General features: G+C 53.9%; 1 protein-coding gene across 16 annotated transcripts in view; it reads right to left on the bottom strand.

Annotated features, from left to right (window-relative positions):
• Nucleotides 1-12,417, bottom strand: part of ZMYND8 (zinc finger MYND-type containing 8) — a 91,200-nt gene that overhangs the window by 66,794 nt on the left and 11,989 nt on the right. The window lies entirely within an intron of this gene.

The following is a 12,417-nucleotide window of genomic DNA, read 5'->3' as shown; positions in this document are numbered from 1 at the left end:
TGGTGAAGCAGGCAGAGGCAGGGTGACTTGCCTTGTGTCCCCAGGCTTTTGGCTGTCATTTATCACCCTCGACAGCGAGGCTCGGCTGAGCTGCAAGTCCTCGGTGCGGTGCAGATGTGAAAACCCCCAGCAAGCTCAGCGGCCAAAAGCCGAGTGGGGGGCAGTGGGGGAGGGGGAGAAGAGTGGTCGCGGCTTTGCATTTGGAGGTGCTTTTAATTTTCTTACCCCTCCTAGAAATGAGGACACCACCTTCCATCCTGGGAAAAGTCCTGGGCACATCCAAATGTAAAAGATGAACTCCCCAGAATTTGGACCAAGAGCCTGATTTACGAATGAATTCTATGTTTAGTCACTGCATGGGGAAGCCTTTTCTCCAGCTTGGCTGGGATAAGGCCCGCCAGAAAGGGAAAAAAAAAGGCAACAACATCTCTACAGGAATTTCCTGGTTCAAGAATCCTAGGAGCTTTCACAGTCCTTGAGAGGCTGGGGCCCCATGCCCTGCCAAGAAAGCACTGGCCCACCCCCACCACCGACTCAGCAGGCCCGGCCCCACAGGCTGCGTAGTGGCACCCCTGTAGAATAGAGCGTGGAGGACCCAGCTCCCCATGGACTTGCTGCCAGGGCCTTTGGTGGAGGCGCCACCCCTGGCCTGGCGCAGGTGCTGGAAAGCTCAGATGGGACAGGTTCAGACTGCAGAGAAACTCCAGAAGCAGGGCTGAGATAAGAAGGGAGGGGCTGCTGCCATTCTGAGGAGGTTCTGGTCTCTCTGAGTGGCCATAATTTACACCAGAAATTCTCAGTGGAAGCATTAGGCAGGCAAGGAGGGGACAGACCTGTCACCTCGGCATGGCCCCTTTGGGAAGCAAAGATTTCAGGCACAGATGACCCTGGCCAAACAGGTAGGAGCAGGCAGGATGGACAACAGCCAATATTGGTGCCCGTCCATGGGGGAGGAGGCGCAAAACACGGCTAGCAGCGCCCTCCCATCCCAGTGGGGGAAAGGCTGAGAAGTAGAAGCTGGGTGGGCTCACAAAGATGTGGGGGAACCACAGGACTCCCCCAGATTCTTTCTGTTCAGATCCACGGGATAATAACAGGAGTGATGCGATACATACTGGGTGCCAGGTGCCACCCAGGCAGGACCCAGGCCTGTATTCCTAGCACCCATCAGGGTGTTGGCATACATAAGGGGCTACTTTAGCAGGCTCAGGTGTTTAGCACAACAGTACAAAGCCCTGGCTGCCTCTCAGCTGGATTTGCACCCCCCAGGGGGCACAACTGGCAATGTCTGGGGACACTTCTGGTTGTCACACTGGGCAAGGAGAGAAGCTGCTGCTGGGACAACCTCACAACAGAGGCGAGTGAGCAGGCCCAAAGCAGGAAGAAATTTCCAGCAGGCTCCCAGGCAGGTGCCAGCCTGTGTAAATCTACCACCCAAACAGGATGTGCTTCTTGAAGCAGAAAACTGACTCCTCCAGTTCCACCTGGCAGCAGGAACGTCAGATTACAAAGGGAAGACAATGGGACCAGTCACAGACAGACACCAGGGGAGGCCCCACGCAGACACAAGCAACTGCAGGGATAGCTCCCTTTCCTGGAGTACTTGAGATCTGGAGTTTTAACAAGCACCAGTTTATTTACAACTCTCCACAGCTCTGCCAGGAGGCAGGCCACCAACTGCCTTATTTTCTTGACGAGGTAACTGCTGCCCAGAGCCAGAATGACCCATAGTAAAACAGCGGCGGTGGCGGCAGTGAACAGGGAACAGGATTGAGAAATGAACTGCAGCCTGGGGCCAAAGGCTGAAAAGCGCCAAGACCTTGTAAACAAGTAACATCCTGGGGGAGAGGTGGAGCTCAGGCTGTACTACCACTGGGGTGGGGAGGAGGCCTGGGGTCACAGCTGCTGTTTGTGGAGATGATTCCCAAGAGCCATGACAGGTGCAATGGTGCTCCTGCATCCATCTGACTGTGCAGCTGAGTCACGCAGGGGCACCAAGGCAGCAGGTCATGGCGACCATGCAACCCTTCCCTGCTCAGTCAGCCAACTGCAAGGGCCACCACAAAAGCTTGGTCTTGGCCAACATCAACACACGACCACAACAGCAGGTCTGAACACAAGCCACCTGGCAGCTGTGTACCCCTGGGCAAGTTCCCTAGCTTCACTGAGACTGGGTACATTCAAACATGACCCTCAGACCGGAATGGCCGGCATTGTGGCCCAGTAAGCTGAGCCAAATCAATCTTTGGGGGACAAGAGTGGTTAGGATCAAATGGGACATGCATGCACAGTAAAGGGCCTGTGTCACTTCTGCGGGGAGTCCCCATGGGAGGAGGGGCGAGGAAGAGGAGCCATGGTTAACCCAGAAATCCCAAGCCTGTTTGCCCAGATTTTTGTTCTATCCTCACCATGTTTTGTGCCTGACTTCCTTCTCCCAGTACACTGATAATAAAACATCTATTTTCACAGTAAACCTGGGACTGGCATGGACCCAACCAAGCCAGCCAGCCTCAAACCCCACCCCCCAGACCTCTGGATCTCTGGGTGCGCGCTCCATCCCAGCCATACCTTTATCCAATCTGACCAGAGACATTCTCTACCCAACCCAGAGTGGGTTTACCCATCCTGGGCCAAAGCTGCTCAAAAAGAGAGATACTGGGTTGTGTGGCCTCAGGCAGGACCCTTCTCAACTCTGAGCCTGGATGGAGACTCTGTGAGGGAGCGTCATTTCCCTCCAGCCCTCACAGCTGCCACCTTGAGCCACACTGACCACTCTGCCTCCACCCTTGCCTCCTGGAGCAGCTCCTCACAATCCCTGTCAGGCAGGGTCCACCCAAGGGGCTCCCTGCAGGCACACACCCTAGCTTCCAGACCTCCAGACCTCCATGGATCTGGTCCTGCCTAGCCCCCCCCACTTCCCTCACACATGCTACAGCCTCCCTTCTGCTCCTCAGACAAGCCTGGCTCATTTGTCCCTCCTTCTAGAACGTTCCCTGCCCCATCTTCTCGCATTTCCCAAGAGGAGGCAACTTCCCCCTCCGGCCCCAGCCTCCTTATTAGATCACGCTCAAGTTGATTGTGTTTTCCCTGCCCTGCAGCCTTCCCTGGCTGGCTCAGAATCAGCACATTTAAAAAAATATATATATAGTTGTTGCTGATTCAGGTGTTTGTTGGGTCTCCTCCAGAACAAGAGCTCTTTCTCAGTCTCGCTCTTTGCTGAAGTCCAACGCCAGGCACATGGCTGGCTCACAGGTGTATACAGAGAGAGAGAGAGAGAGAGAGACAGCCCACTAACAGTGTGGCAGGACAGGGCTGGAAACGACACACCAGGGACCTGGCAAAGGAGAGGTGCCTTCCGACAAGCCCTCGGCCTTTCTGGTTTCTTGCCTAAAAGCCCATTTCCCCGAAAGCAGGGAATAGGATCAGGAGATTCTATCCCAAACCCAAGGGCAGGGAAAAACCCATGAGGTTTTCTTAAGCCACAGTGATCCTTGGTTCAAACTCCCCATTCTTTGTAGGGGAGAGCTATTGTTTCAGAACCACTGAGCAGTGCTAAAGACACACCCCCTACCACCGGCAGTAACCACTCCACAGGAGCTGCAGCCTCCTGGGCCTTTTGGCTTACAGGACCCTCTGAACGCTGAGGGTCTCCTAGCAACAGCACCCTAGGTCCTCAGCCATCCCAGCTCCCAGCTTCTTAGATGCTGTCTCAGGACTGGGATGTCCTCCAGGGTCATCAGGCAGAGGCCAGGTACCCAGGCAGCAAGGTGGGCTCAGTGTTCAAGAGGCAAGGTCAGAAATTTCTTTTTTCAGGTTTTCTCCCTGCATGCCACGGAGTGAACACAGTGGAGAGAAATTCAATCTGCCCCGTCTTCATGTCTCTGTCTAGTCCTCTCCGAGTGTCAGCAAACCCCCATGCACAAAGCATCCTGGGTCTTAAACAAGCATAAGCCAGGGCCCGGCATAGTAGCCTAGCAGCTCAAGTCCTCGCCTTGCACACGCTGGAATCCCATATGGGTGCCAGTTCTAATCCCGGCAGCCCCACTTCCCATCCAGCTCCCTGCCTGTGGCCTGGGAAAGCAGTTGAAGATAGCTCAAAGCCTGGGGACCCTTCACCCGTGTGGGAGACCCGGAAGAGGCTCCTGGCTCCTGGCTTCAGATTGCCTCAGTTCTGACCGTTGCAGCCACTTGGGGAGTGAATCGACAGAAGATGTTCCTCTCTGTATATCTGACTTTCCAATAAAAACAAAATAAATCTTAAAAAAAAAAGTATAGGGCCCGGCGGCGTGGCCTAGCGGCTAAAGTCCTCGCCTTGAAAGCCCCGGGATCCCATATGGGCGCCGGTTCTAATCCCGGCAGCTCCACTTCCCATCCAGCTCCCTGCTTGTGGCCTGGGAAAGCAGTTGAGGACGGCCCAATGCATTGGGACACTGCACCCACGTGGGAGACCCGGAAGAGGTTCCAGGTTCCCGGCTTCGGACCGGCGCGCATCGGCCCGTTGCGGCTCACTTGGGGAGTGAATCATCGGACGGAAGATCTTCCTCTCTGTCTCTCCTCTGTGTATATCTGGCTGTAATAAAATGAATAAATCTTTTAAAAAAAAAAAGTATAAGTCCTCCAACTTGGACCCCAGCTCTCAGTAAGTACTATTACATAGTCCTCATCCGAGGACAAGCAACCGGAGTCTGAAAGTCCCAGAACTGCAGCGTGGGCGGGGTCTTGAAGGAGATCAGGACAGAAGCAGGTCAGTCTTGTCACTAGAGAGCTCTGACAGCTGGAAGATGATCCCATGCCCCGGCAGGGGAACAATCAGGGGCCAGGAAACCAGTTTAGTAACTACAGACGTGGCCCTGTGCCAAGGTGCCCAGTGAAAGCCCCAGGGGTGGGGTGCTGTTATGACATTCTAAGGCGGGGCCGGTGTTTGGCACAGCAGTTACAGGCAGTGTAGGCTGCCTGCCACCCAGCTGAGCTCAAGTCTCAGCTCCGTTTCGGGTTCCAGCTTCCTGCTAACGTGCATACTGGGGCAAACGGTAGGTCACCAGGCTGGTACGTGAGCCTCCCAGCTTCAACCTGGCTATTGTGGACTTTCAAGGAGTGACCCAGCAGAGAGATTTTTCTCCGTCCATCTTACTGCCTTTCAAGGTTTTTTTAGTTCCCTCAAATATAAACAGGTGTCAGTATTGAAATCATGGCAATGTTAAAGTCCAGATAACTAACTTCTTTTAAGAAACCAACTCTCCTTTCCACAGGCAACAAACCCTCCAGGGTGTCCTCTTTGAGGGGAACCTGAGACTCCCTGTTTGGGAGCACTCCATTATTCCTAACCCTCGGATAATTCAGATAATTAAATCTAACCTTGAAAATCCCCTTGAAGGGACTAACAGGGCAGGGGAAGCCAAGAGCAGGAAGGTCAACAGAGGCCTCAGAGCTGAGAGATATTTTTGCTCTAGGAAGTTCGAAATGCATTGTGCAGGGTTTTTCTAATTTTTTGAGCAGGGAGCGGGGAAGCAGAAATGAAAACATCAAACTCTACAAACCAGTAACCTGGTAGGAGAGACCACAGGTCTCTTTTGTATACGTTGGGTAGTTGCAAGCTGACCAACTAATGTTGTAATCTGAATACAAACCCAGTGAGCCTCCCGACTGTCCCTTCAAGTTCATGTCTACAGTTCTCGGAAAAAATGCTACTAGGAATCCCCAGCTCTAGGCCAAAGAGGTAAACAACACAATGGAGCCAGTGGGAGGTTGCAGACAATGGCCCAGTTCCGCCAATCGTCAGTCCTTTAGAACTTGACCCCTATCAGTGGCAACATGCCAAAAGGGACCTGGCATTTAGGAAGATGGCAAGCAAGCCTACTTTTTGGCAGAGTAGCAGCGACCGACTCAAGAGGGTATGGTGTGGACGCCTGGCTGCACAGTTGTACCCACGGCATCGAGCCTAGTACTGCACATCCATCCGTTCCTGTGTCCAGGCCCTGTGTCTGTGCTGGTCCACAGACCCTTCCCGGAGCTGGCAAGACTACATGCAGCGGCTTCTGCCACACGTGGCCACAGGCACTGTGTACACAACTCACGCTACCCAGCCTGAGTTTTTTTAAATGACTGTAAATTTCAACAGCCCCGCCCAGCTCCAGCATCCATGCAGGGGACCGTAACTGTAGATGCTGCCCAATTGCCCAAGGGGGCAGGCGTGGCAGGAATGCAAGGTGGTTCAGAGCCCCGTGGGTCTCGGTGACCAAACACCAGGCCTAAGAAGTCCGTGTAAGGACTTCTATTCATTCTTCGCTAGGTCCAGCTCAGAAGCCCTCAAACCTTTCAAAATGTGTTAAGAATTTCTGCTCAAAGCCAAGGATGACTTTCATGGGCAACAATGAGAGGGATTTCTAAAGAGTGATTTTGACCTTGGAACCACAGGGACTCCACTGGAGGAGAAGCATTCAAGAAAAGGGGAGACCTGAGTCTCCAAGGGTGTAGACAGGACAAGGGCAAGTGGATCCTCCAGGCGAAAGGAATTCTGGAACCAGGTGCCACCCCAGTGTCTCAGCAGCACCTACATGTCCCCTGCCCTGCAGGCTGCAGAGAAGGAGTAGGTTCTGCAGGGCCCTCAGGCGGGAGGAGACAGGAAGGCCTGGGATCTCCCAGGAACCGTGAGCTACACTGCAGCCATCAGACCTGGGCCGCAGCCTGCAGGGAAGGAAAGAGCAGAGAGGCGCTGCTTCAGAGAGCACTGCGTCCCCAGAGGGACAAGGAAAAAAGGCCACCAATTGTTTCACCAGGGCAGACATTTGAGCCTGGGTAATTATTTCCAGACACTGGATTGTGCTGGAAACAAAGCCAGCCTCTGCCATGCGGAGCCCACCTTCCACTGGGTTCTCTGGGATCGGAGTATTGTCTCTGAGACAGACACACCGCCATCATTCATTCACTCATTCGTTCATTCACAATAAAGGTTTACCGGGAGCTGCCCAGAGCAGGCATACGGTGAGCAAAAGCGGAAGGCGTGGAGACAGTCCCCCTAGTGCTAAAACAAAGGTCCTGGGCAGCCAGGAGCGACTGGGCTAACAAGGGGAGGAGGCCACAGCCAGAGAAGGGCAGCAGCCAGGATGCCAGTGCAGACGCTGCCGGTCCAAGCCCAGATGGGAACACTTAGGTTCATGAACTAAAAGGGAGTGGGTGGCCAGGAAGAGATGGGGTGGGGCATGCAGCTACAGTAAGAGTCCACGGCAAGTCCATGGTGAGGGAGTTTGAAGAGCAGTGCTATTTAGGGCACAGTGTTCTAAGAAATGGACCCCAAAAGGCCCAAGAACAAGCCCACATCCCCAGCCTAGATAAGCAGGCCTGAGCTGGAAGAGAAGCAGGTGACTGGATGGGGTGGAGGGAGGGGTGGTCGAGACGCAGAAGTGGTTTCAAATGTGTTGAATTTAAGATGCCCGGGTCCAACAACAGTTTGGGAGCCAGGCAGGCAGCTAGTCCCGTGGATCAGGCATGACTCAGCAGAATCCAAGGACCATGGGCATCATGACTCAAGAAAAACTGAGGCTAGGGAGAGGCATTCATGAGTCACAAAGCAGGAGCTGGGGGCACTGGCACGCAGAGCAGCACGCTGGGGGAGATGAGCATGCACCATTGGGTCAGTAACACCACCTTCCACAGCTGGAGAGAGCGGAGGGCAAAGGGACCGGGGGAACCAGGACTGCAGCCATTTCTAGAATTTCTAGAATGACTGGCGACGCGGAGCACTACCACAGCCTGGTGGGTAAGGACTGGAAAACGGCCACCAGAAAAAGCCAAGGGAATCCACGGGGAGCTCAGCAAGAACTGTGACCAGGAGGGGCAGGGTGGACGTCACAGAGGAACCGCGAGGCGAGGGGGCCAGGATGTGCAGACGCACTTGTGAGAAGTCGGGCTCTGCAGGAGAGCTGAGATACAGCTGGCAGCACAGAGGCAGGGCTGGGCCGCCAGAGGAGCCATGGGAGACGCAAAGGTGCTGATCCGGGGAGGGTTGCGTGCTTTTCAAACAACCCCGTAACTCCACTCCAAGGTCCAGACCCAGGAAACGTGAAGTCTACAGACACACGCAGAGTAATGAGCACAGCCGTATTCACAGCAGCAATCTTCATGAACAGCCAAGAGCTGCGTAACAGAAATGTTCACTGACACACAGCATCATCTACCCAACACAGCATTCCTCAGCCACTAAAGGGAGCGGAGGACTAACGCAACAACACACACCACAAACGCCAGGGCCCAGTGGAGCGGGGGCAGCAGTTAGGCTGTGACGCCAGCATCCCATAGAGCCCCAGATCCAGCCCCATACAGGCACTTGCATCCAGCTCCCTGCTAACATGCCAGGGAAAGCAGAAGACAGCCCAAGTGCTTAGGCCCCTGGCACCCATGTGGGAGACCCAGATAAAGAGTTCCTGGCTCCTGACCCAGCCCCAGCCATTGTGGCCATGTGTACAGAAAGATTTCTCTCTTTGTAACTCTGCCCTTCAAATAAACAAATCTTTTCTTAAAAAAAGGAAAATAGTGGGCCCGGTGCAGTAGCCTAGTGGCTAAAGTCCTCACCTTGAATGTCCTGGGGTCCCATATGGGCACCGGTTCTAGTTTCGGTGGCCCCACTTCCCATCCAGCTTCTTGCTTGTGACCTGGAAAAGCTGTTGAGGACGGCCCAAAGCCTTGGGATCCTGCACCTGCGTGGGAGACCTGGAAGAGGCTCCTGGCTTCTGGTTGGCTCAGCTCCGGCCATTGCAGCCACTTGGGGAGTGAATCATCAGACAGAAGATCTTCCTCTCTGTCTCTCCTCCTCTCTGTATATCTGACTGCTCAATAAAAATAAATAAATCTCTTTTAAAAAAGGAAAATTGTGAGATAGTGAGAGACTCCCTCTACACGACACATCCAAAACAAGTGCACAGGTACAGACAGTGGACAAGGAGTGGCCAGTTCAGAACAAGGGGCAACAGGGGAATGACAGGTAACAGCTAGGGGGCTCCTCTCCAGGGCGATCAAAGTGTTCTGAAATCCACCTTGGCGGTAGAATCGCAAGCCTGGGAACAGTCAGCCACTGAACTGCAGCCTTCACAGAGAAATCACATCTCGGTGAAAGAGTACAACCTGCAGGTGCTTCATGGGCCGAGGTTCACACGACAGCCCATTTTAGACCCAGTTCTCTTAAACAGTCACATCCACACATCCCAAAGGCTTCAGCTTCAAACGTCAAGAAGGTCTCACAGGCCAGCCCAAGGTCTTTACAACGAAAACCACAAAGCCAAAGTGCAGACGTGGCTGACAGAAATCCCACGGACCCACCCGGAGGAGACAGCGGGAGGCGTGGGCCGAGAAGCGTGCAAAAGAGAATTCCGTTTGGAAAACAGGGCGCAGCTATCCGTCGCGGTGTCCGCCGCAGAGGAACAGTGTGGGGGTTCTCTAACTCACACGGAGCTCCTCTGGGAGGCCCAACAAGAGGACTGCGTTTCCTAGGCTGTCAGAGACGTGCGGGAGCCAAAGACAGTTAAAAATACCAATGCTCATATATTTTTTTTCTTTGATTTTGGAAAGAGCTCGTATTCCTGCACAGCCCTGCTGCGATTCTCCTGCAATTTCGACATGTTTATGGTTCTATTCAAAAGTTTCCTTGAAAACCCTTGAAACCCTTGAAAACAGAAGGTCCCTATCTCACACCCCAGCTCACAACAGAATCCCTTTGTGAAAGTCTTCATTTACATACAACAGTGAGAGGGAGCCGGGAGCCTGTACTAATTAGGGGCTGGGATGGGTTAGCCAATTGCTGTAATTGTATATTCTCTCGCTTCCTGTCTCAGGCCAACTTCAGCAAGAAGGATGCTTGTTTGGGATTTGAATATCTTCAGCTTCCGCTGCATCTGTGCCTTGTTTGTAAGCGCCTGGTTCCCTGGCGCTGATGACATCATACAGACATTTTTGCAAACGTTTTCAGCCTGGCACCCGCAGACTACCATCAGGACCACAAATACACAGCAGGACCACCACGGGGCAGCCTTTGTATGCAAGCATGAGCTCCACCCCTCAAGTCCGTCATTTCTCAGACTTTTAAGTCTTCAAGGGGCTGGCTCTGACTCCCCAGCATCCTGCAGCCAGAATCCTGCATGGAACTGTGCTGTGACCAATCTCGCGCAGAGAATGTGAACTGACAGGCCTCAGCCACTTCTGACCCAAACATGTGTTTTCTTAGGGCTGTGCCTGGTACCTGAGAAGCCAGCCTGCACAGACCCCCCATTTCTAAATCAGGCAGAGAAAAAAAATCCCAGCTGGCAACACAGGATGAGTCACAGACGGGAGGCACCCGCCCTTCCTGGGACAGACGCTCTCCGCCCCTTCACTCACACCCCAGCACCCCCAGACACCAGAGGCATCTGCCTTGAAACCCTGAGCACACAGTTGTAATTAAGTACAAAAATTTAAGACCAAAGACAGAATCTGTGCTCAGGGTCCTTACCTTGCCCCTTAGTTAATCAACCAGTCTGCTGATTAACTAGCTGCACAATAGGAACAGTAATACACCGACATCAAGGCAGTATGAAAAACAAGTAACTTGCACCTGACACCGAACACGAAGCAAGCAGTAAGGCATTCACCAAACACAGGTGTCCAGTTAGAGCTGCCCAAGGTCATTACCCTCAGGCATGGAAGTCCACCTTCAAACGCAAATGCTAAGTTTCCTGAGAATGGGAACACTCCCACAAATGCCAGTGCGGGCATATTGGCAACACCAGCGTGGGACTCACTCCATGACTAGGTGCAGCTCAGGGAGCAAGGTGATCCACACTAGATGTTAGCTGTGTACGCACTAAACATGGAAAACAGGATGAGAGGATTCAGGGCTGATCATCATCTGAGCGTCTCGTGCCAACGCTGGAAGCCAGAGGACCCCTTCCTTCCAGACCAAGCCCCTTCCTGCCAGGCCTCCCCAGAGCAGGCTTCCGCTGCTGCTGCTCCTGGCGGCCAAACGGCTGGGCCGGAAGACCGTCTTTTCTTCTTGTCGACGCCTGAAACACTGACAGTCCCGAACCACAGGGAACACACGCCACAGGCATCCATGTGTGTTGGCTGAGCCTGGGTCATCACCCTGGGGACATGGAGATCATCAGGCCTAGCAGACAGAACCTTCATCCGAAGCCACAAGCGACATGCAAATTTCTTCACCTGATCCGCTGGCTCCATCACAAGCAGCCCTTGCATCTACCCTGCTCCAGGAGAGCAGAAGCCTGAAGACAGCCTCCCGAGGGGAAGAAAGAGGAGAAAATCTCCCTCCCAACCAAGAGATGCTCCCCTCCCCGCCAACCCTGCCCAACGCCTGCAGGAAGGCACACACTGCAGACGCAAACAGCACAGAGGCCACAGTGCACAACAGCAGACCAAGAGGCCTGTCTACTTGTTCCGAGCCGGCCTTCTGGGCAGCCCGCAGGACCACTGCAGCCCTTGGGCAGGGGATCTGCCCCAGGCCTGGTGTCCATATTACCCCATGTCCTCATCCTGGAGGCTGCACAGAGGTGGGGACCAGCGGGACAAGGAGGAGTTGGCTTTCCACACCTGACAACCTACAGGCTCTGCAAGTCATCTGGGGCTCGCTCAACCCAGCAGCACTCCGAATACTGCTCAGTGAGCAGCTCTCATCTCAACCCTCTGTCCTCATCCTCACGTCTGTTAGAGAGTGACACTGAGTCCTCAACAAGAGCCAAACTGGGAACAGGCAAGCGAGAGACAGGGGTCTGGCTCCAGAAGCCTGTCTCGTGCAATCCCACCTCCCATGTGGGAGGGCAGGGCAAGCACAGTGGGCTTGTCCATCTAGACGAGCTCGCACTGTGGCAGAATAACAAACTATTAGGAAAGCACAAGGTCAGAGCCAAGGCTTGGAGGAATGTTCTAGATGCTGAAAATGTCCAGTTATCCTTATCCTAGGCAGCGGCTCCAAGAGTGTCTATACAGGTTAAAGTTCATCTAGCAGGATGTTGACAATCAGATTAAAAAGGTGGCTAGTGGCAGCCAGCTTTCTCACTCTTGGGCTGAGATGTTACAGACAAGTCAGTGGAGAAGGCCCCAGGGCTAAGCGGAGGCAGCGAGAGGCAAAGTCAAGGGCACAAACTCATGCAGACACAGATGGGTATGGCACATGCAGACTCGCACTGTTGAGGCTACACAATGTCTGTAGGTGCTATCAGATGACCCACGGCCCAGACACTCCACCTGGTGCCCAAACACTGGTGTGTAAAACCATTCTCGGGCCCGGCGTGATAGTGTAGTGGTTAAAGCCCTCACCTTGAACGTGCCAGGATCCCATGTGGGCACCAGTTCTAATCCCAGCAGCCCCGCTTGCCATCCAGCTCCCTGCTTGTGGCCTGGGAAAGCAGTCGAGGATGGCCCAAAGCCATGGGACCC

The sequence above is a fragment of the Ochotona princeps genome, chromosome 22 (genome assembly GCF_030435755.1).
Source record: "Ochotona princeps isolate mOchPri1 chromosome 22, mOchPri1.hap1, whole genome shotgun sequence".
Classification (NCBI taxonomy): Eukaryota; Metazoa; Chordata; class Mammalia; order Lagomorpha; family Ochotonidae; genus Ochotona; species Ochotona princeps.
Note: the sequence above shows the minus strand (reverse complement) of the source record. Positions and strands in the feature narration are given on the sequence as shown.